Here is a 7,102-nt window from a genome sequence, read left to right as displayed (position 1 = left end):
ATCAATTACTGTCGGGGTAACAGAATATTAGAATATTAAGCAGCTTTAATATCAGTTTTGGATTAATTCCACGATGTCATAGTGTTTTTACTCTCAACAGACCTTAACGAGCATATTTGCTGCAGGTGTACCAGTAAAACTAATTATGAGCGTTTTCTATTCAGAGTCACCAGTTTCAGGGCCGTGGTTCTGTGCTTGACTCGGCGGTATTGTTAACCGGGGCGGCTAAACAAAGACATTGTTAATGTTATTAGCAACACCTGTGCTTTACTTGTTCAGCTGGTTACCAATAGGCCTTTATCACGGCCGACATTTTGACTTGTCAAAGCAGGAAAAGCACAGGTGTGACGGATGTTAACGATGGCCTCAACGTAACCGCTGTATCTTCATCGAGAGGCTGCTCATGTGTTCAGTACCGTTCACTGTGTCATCAAACATAAACTTCCACATGTGAATTTATGGTGGGAACGACACTTATAGAAGGAGCGGTGAGTGTGTGAAGTGAGTCAGTGCTGTGTGACTGACCTGAATTTGGCCTCTGATAAAAAAAAAAACAACATCTTGAGCCGTGAAACAATAAGCTGCATCCTTCACAAGTTTATTCTAGGTCTATTGTTCAGTTTGCATGGTGGCAGTTTCATCACCGCCTCTGAAGAAGTGCTCTTCCTGCCGTATGCAGTGCAGGGACGGTGACGGCTCTTAAACTCTGTACCGTGGGACTTTAAAGGTCAGCACAGGTCTCACACATCCAGGTCATGTTAACTCTTAGTGCTGTATCGTAGGCGACTGGACTTGTTTCAGTTTCTTGAAGACGTTTCACGTCTCATCCAAGAGGTTTCTTCAGTTCTAACTAACTGGAGAGGAGCTGCAGGCTTTTAAACTCTGTGTGGGAGTGTCCTTACAGAGTTGTTAAGGACACGTGTGAGTCACTGACCCGACCGGCCTTCATGTGGGTTGCTAAGGCTAGGTGAGCCCAGGTGTGAATGGTTGTTAAGCTGTCTGGGGAGGGAGCTCAGTACTGCATTGTAGGTGGGTGCTAAGTAATGTCGTAGGCCACCTCCTCTGTGGTCGTTCCAGTTTGACATAGACGGATTCCTTTACTCCTCTTTCAAACCTCTTTAAAGCAACGTTAGGTGGTGCAAAAAAAAACTGGCAACCACTTGATTCCAACAACAGCGGTGTCGTAACGTGAGTCCAACGGTGGTGTGGCGGATGAAATGTCGCATTTAGAGGCTGAATGTTATCAATAAGACCTTTAAAAATAAAAATCAAACACCAAACTACCACTAATCAAAATAATACATGAATAATAAATACACTGAATCTGTGTGACAAGTCAAAATGTGTCACCTTCTTAGGCCGAGCATTATTGTGGAGACAGCGGTGGGTCTCGGTGCTCAAGTAGAAAAAAAAAAACCACCACTATGTCGCCATGACAACAAAATGTAATGCACAGTACAGGTACAAGTCGAGCTTTTTCCACTAATAAACCTGTCCAGTCAAAGTCTGTCTCTCACTCCCGATGGAAATAACTGTTGTGGAGACGGTGCCTGTCGTATATATATTTATATCATACCGGTCAGAATATGAAGAACTGATGTCACGTTCACATATTCACAGCAGTTATATCCATGTTTATTATAGGGACGGATAACAAAACAAACACTGTAACTGATCACAAAACAGCTGATTCAAACATATTAGCTCAGGTTTTACTACACTAATAATGCCGAATGCAGTTTTTTTTTTTAAAACCCCGGTTGTGTAACTTCTCTTGTTCTGGTCCGGTCAGTCATTTTGAACCTGCTAGATTTTTGGCTGTTCTCTAATTTCAGCACAAATTAAACTGGTGAACAGGAGGAAGTGTCTCCGGCAGCATGTGGCACAGCAGCTCAAGCTGTTAGCAGCTGAACAGGCGCAGCTGAGGAGCAGTCTCCTCGGGTCTCAGGGGGCTGCAGCAGCAGTCTGTCTGTCCTTACCTATTTCACTTCTTCTCTGCTCTCTTTGGGGACTTCTCCTGTTAGTGTAGTGTTTGCTGTAAGAGACGCGTCTGCCTTTCCATCTGTGCCCAGTTTGAGAGTGAGCTAAACTGCAGTCAATGTCACACAAGAAGTTGCTGAATTATTAAGAGTTCCAGATTTGCTGTGCACTGCACATCTTTGATCCATCTGTTGGAGGAGCATTCATATATGGCAAAGTGTACCTGCTGCAGTTGCTGGCAATCTGTCGCGGATCAAAATTTGATGGTTCATACATTTGTTGTCACCAGAAAAGAAGTTTGGCTCTCATGGTGTTTGACTCCACGTTACCCAGCGAGCTTTTGCTCTCCCACTTTTCAGTCCTCTGAAACTCTGAATATTTTAAAAGGGAAGTGAACTGAAAGACCGTTATGCCACCTCGGCCAGCACTTATTAAGAGTTTGCTTCCTGCAACAAGGAGAAAGAGATAATAAGACAGACAAAGAGAGAGGAACAAGTTTAAAAATAGCCGTACACTAACACCTTCCTAATCATCTGGCCCATTTCCTCAAGGTGAGATGGGAGAAAGGTTAGTGCTGCGTGTCCTCACTGAGACATGTATCACATGTATCACCTCCGCTTTAATCAACAGATTTTTTATTAAGTGAGCAGCCTTTTGTCAAACAAGAGCTGTGGAGTTCATCACAGTTGTGTAAATGTCATCTTCTGACCTATATCTATTGTACGCATTATTATTCTCACCTTTAGACGGACCAGCAGGTATAGTACAGTACGTCAGACTGCCTGAGTATGCTAGCTGATATGGCTGAACATGTTTCACATACTTGTGTGCTCTCTGCTCTTGGCTTTAGAGCAGGTCTTTTCCTCTATAGTGGCCTTTAAGGAGGGTGAAAATCGAGGGTTGTTCAGTTGGTTGCAATCTGGGTTCTCGCCGCTAGATGCCACTAAACCCTCACACACACACTTTAATAATTAATTACCATCTTATCTATATGTCATCTTAGATTTCCGATCATTATATCATGATAAAGTGTTGCATTGCAGTAAAGTGATGTGTTTTTCTGAACTTACCAGGCTGTTCTACATCGTCACATTATCGATATCGAGGCGTTCGGTCCAAAAATATTGTGATATTTGATTTTTTTGCCCAGTCGTAGCATTTTGAAGAGCTTTCGGGATTTAAAAATATCCATATGTATATATTGTATCACGTTACAGCCTTAAAATGTTGGATATAATTTAAGATCTCATCAGCCAGCAGCAGTGTGTGCAGGGTGTGTTAGTTACGGTGCCGACATAACCACCATACCCCCCGGTTTGATTCCAGCGAGCGACCATTGTTGCACGTCTAAACACCCTCTTAATGCGCCATTAGACACACTTTCCTTTTTGCAGTTTTCCTCCCCTGCTCTGCTCCTCAGTGTGCATTGGTATCCATCGGAAGGAGGTGGACTTCCTGTCCGTTCAGAGACACGAAAGTATTGTCTTTGTCAAGATGGTCAGGACGCACTAAATCCCCCACGATCCCCTGATGTTAGTGGTGATCACCAACAAGATGACTCACACACGAGCTGACTCATACAAAGCTAATAAAATCACCTCTGATGATTTCCAAATCTCTTCTGTCCTGTCTGTTTTTTAACACTTGGTTATACTATGAACACTTGTGCAGTTAAACAGATATCATTTCAACACTGTAAATCTGCTTCACCACAGTAACATCAAACTGATGATGTTTGTCGTAAAGGAATAAAACCACCTGAGGTAATAATTGTTGTAGCTCTACTAACGCTGTTGTGCTGTTGTGGTGGTTGGTGCCTCCCAGTACGGAGGCTCTTCTCTCTGTTCTGTGGCAGACTTTGTACTTGACATTTCCATGATTCATGCCTGGTATGATGGCTGGCCTGGAGGCTCGCAGAACCTTTACTGAGACAGAACCAGGCTGCGTTTGTTTGCATGGCCAGAGAGCATTATCAAACCACAGTATATTATGTGCATGCCATGGTTAAAATTCAGACTTTTTATGCTTAAAAACATTAAAACCTCATTTTATAGCTTCTGTTCTGATCCATTGTGCGTGAACGATGTTATTTGCTTTAATTTCTAGCTTGGTGTCAGTGTTATACAGTAGTTATAGTAGTAGGAGTTCAGCACATGCAGCTCATAGTGAACTTTCTTCTTCTTCTTTACAGAACAGTTCAGAGTGGTACTCAGTACTTTTGAGAAACCCACACAGCGTACGCTTTCTTTTCATGTTTTAGAGAAATCATGAAGTCAGCTCTGCATGCATATGTTTCAGCGCTTTGGGGAAATGATAGTGGCTATGAATAACAAATAGATGTGAGTCAGTGCAGTTGAAAAAGCCTTGGCTTTGTTGCTGTTATTAAAGCCATGGTAGCTGGAGAAATGGATCCAAAGTATGCTGTTGATCTTTCTGCGAGCTGATATCAAAGCCTGGACAGCAAACGAGTGGTAAGTACTGGGGGACAGGGGGGATCCCTGGAGCAAACCAAGGGTAAAGATGAAGGGATGTGGAGGAGATGAAAGAGGGGAGGAGAGAGGGAGAGGAGGCAGCGAGAACACTGAGGAAGAGAGAGGAGAGAGAGCCTGTGTGCCTTTGTGTGTCTGTGCACCAGTGTCTGCTGGAGGAAGGACTTCAAAGAGCCAGCAGAGCAAAGGCTGCTTCGCTTTTTCACTTTCAAACCAAAGCTCCTCTCGCGTTGGATCCCCACTCCTCTCCTTTCTGATTATTCATCTGTCTCTCCTCAAAGGCAGCAGCCAGGCCTATTGGATTCTGTAGGGCACCGCTGACATGAATATTTCTGCTGCATCAGAGGCATTCGCTGTCGTCGCCTCGCAGTGCTTCAGCCGTAATTGAGCGCATGATCCCCGAAGCTTCCCGCAAAAGTTTTATCGGCTGCATTATTGGCTGCATTACAGACTGCACTGCTGTTGTCAGGTGTAGCTATTAAAAGCCGGGCGTCTGTGCTTAAAATGCCTTTTTTTTCCTCATTGGAGGTACTGTATTGTACTTTTGAATAGAACAGCATTTACCAAACCACTCATCAATTTAAGAAATGACAAGGATTAGTAGTAGATGGTAGATTTGCTGCTGCTTTTGCAGTGCGAGTGTCTGCAAGGTCAACCTCTCTCCTGACTGTATTTATCACACAAATAACTCATATTTTATTTTACTGTGTGCGCATTTGGCTGCATTACCTCAGAATTAAAGGTGGTATTTGTAAAATATGGCCAAAATTCGAATGCAACTCCAAATAGTAGGAGGCTGCACATCACAACAACTGTGGTTTCTTTGCTATCTACCATTCGCTAATTAGCTCGCGGCTCAGTGAACACAGCTGGACGCTGGATCGGGACTAAATGCAGCATCTGAAACCAATATAAATCAATGAGTTGTTGAAGTTGTTGTGAGGATGTCTTTTCACCTGTGTCCGTTCGATGGTTAGTTGGTTTGTGAGCAGGATTACACAAAAACTACGGGATGGATTTCCACAAAACTGGGATGGAGGATGGGTCTCGTCCCAGAATAGACCCCATTAACTTCTTGTGTTGATCTGAAAAAATCTCCTTCCTAATGATCTTTATCAATGTGAGACAGGTCGACATTTTTGGTAATTTCTCAGGGAATAATGCATGAAAAAAAAAATCTTATTTATCAACATGATCTACGTATTTAGGTGTCTGGTACAATTTGATCCTATGTGGTGATCTTGAATTATGGTTAAGCAGTTATGGGTGGTTTGAATTTAGAATGATACAGGGATTGATTGAATTGGGCCTTGGCAGAGGTATGCGCTCTACTGAGTGGCATTCTAGTTTATTTTATGAGTCACCCTATCCTGAATCCTCAAGGATTACAAATTAGACATATGTTTTTATATTTAAATGATTCACCTGCGTTACATTTGAATCAAACAAATGTTCAGTGGAGGTATTCCTGCGTTCATCCAGTACAGAATATTGAGCCTACAGTAAAGCTTGAGCAGGTGACATCCAGCCTGAATAACAGGACCGAATGCGTTTAAAGTTTTTAGGGGGCTTACAGCCTTGCTGTGGGTGTTGACATGTCTTTTTCCAAGTGTGTCAGTCTTCAACTACGTGACTGATTTACTCTCCCCGGTCTTGAAGAGAGTCTTTCAGATGCCATAATGCTGATCATGTTGCTCTTTGAAGAAGAAGAAGCTTCCCCGGAGGTACAGATGGCTACGCGCCTTCTCAGATTGTGTTAGGGGAGATGAGGGGCGGCGGGGTGGAGTGTGTTGTCGTCGTTGTGCTACGCATAAAGGAGGCGGGGGGGGGTTACTTTTTGGGGAATATAAGGAAATCAAAGCTTTGTTTGTGCTTAGAGGCATAGGTGAGTGGGTACAACTGTGTCTGCTGCTGTCATATAGGCTGTCAGGGCTCTGATGGAGCTCATGGTTGTCTAATTTTGACTGGTTCTCCTCTGCGACACATTCAAGAAGTATTTGTGTCTCCTTGTCTCAAAAGCTCGGTGTAATTTTTTATGTCGCCTTAACTCGAGAGTCAAAAGGGTCCGCAAACCCCGAAAAGTCACAATGTAAGTGAGACTTGAAAGGGTGTCGTAACCAATTAACTTCCCAAAATTGTTAAATTCATACGTATGGGCGTTCAAAGTATCTTTATTTGGCACGCTCTAAAGAAGGACACAGTTCGATTTTATGGAATTATCAGTTATTTTCAAGTGATTTCATGGCTGGAGCGTCGACTTAACAATGTCCCTTTGGATGTGCATCAAAAGTCAGGTTGTAGAGCAACAGTCACGCTTCCTACTGCTTCCTCTCTCAACCAATCGTCAGCCGTCCCCGAGCCGATATATCAGGAGCTCCTCTTGGGCGTCTCGTCTCAACGCTGCCCTTGTTCGAAGACTTTGACGGATAGATCCTCTCCCATAAGTTTTTAGAGCACCCAAAGGACTTGATTGACTTGTGAGCGCCTGTGAATTTACTCTAAGACACTGGTTGTCAAGGTGTAACACTCGCCGCTCATCAAGTCGCACCAGGCTCAGGTTGTTATTATACTGCCGACCCGTGAAGACGGGGGCTCATCACCGTGGCGGATCAACAAAGGGGACGGGCCATATA

Source organism: Pagrus major, chromosome 11 (genome assembly GCF_040436345.1).
Source record: "Pagrus major chromosome 11, Pma_NU_1.0".
Classification (NCBI taxonomy): Eukaryota; Metazoa; Chordata; class Actinopteri; order Spariformes; family Sparidae; genus Pagrus; species Pagrus major.
This window is presented reverse-complemented; position numbering follows the sequence as displayed.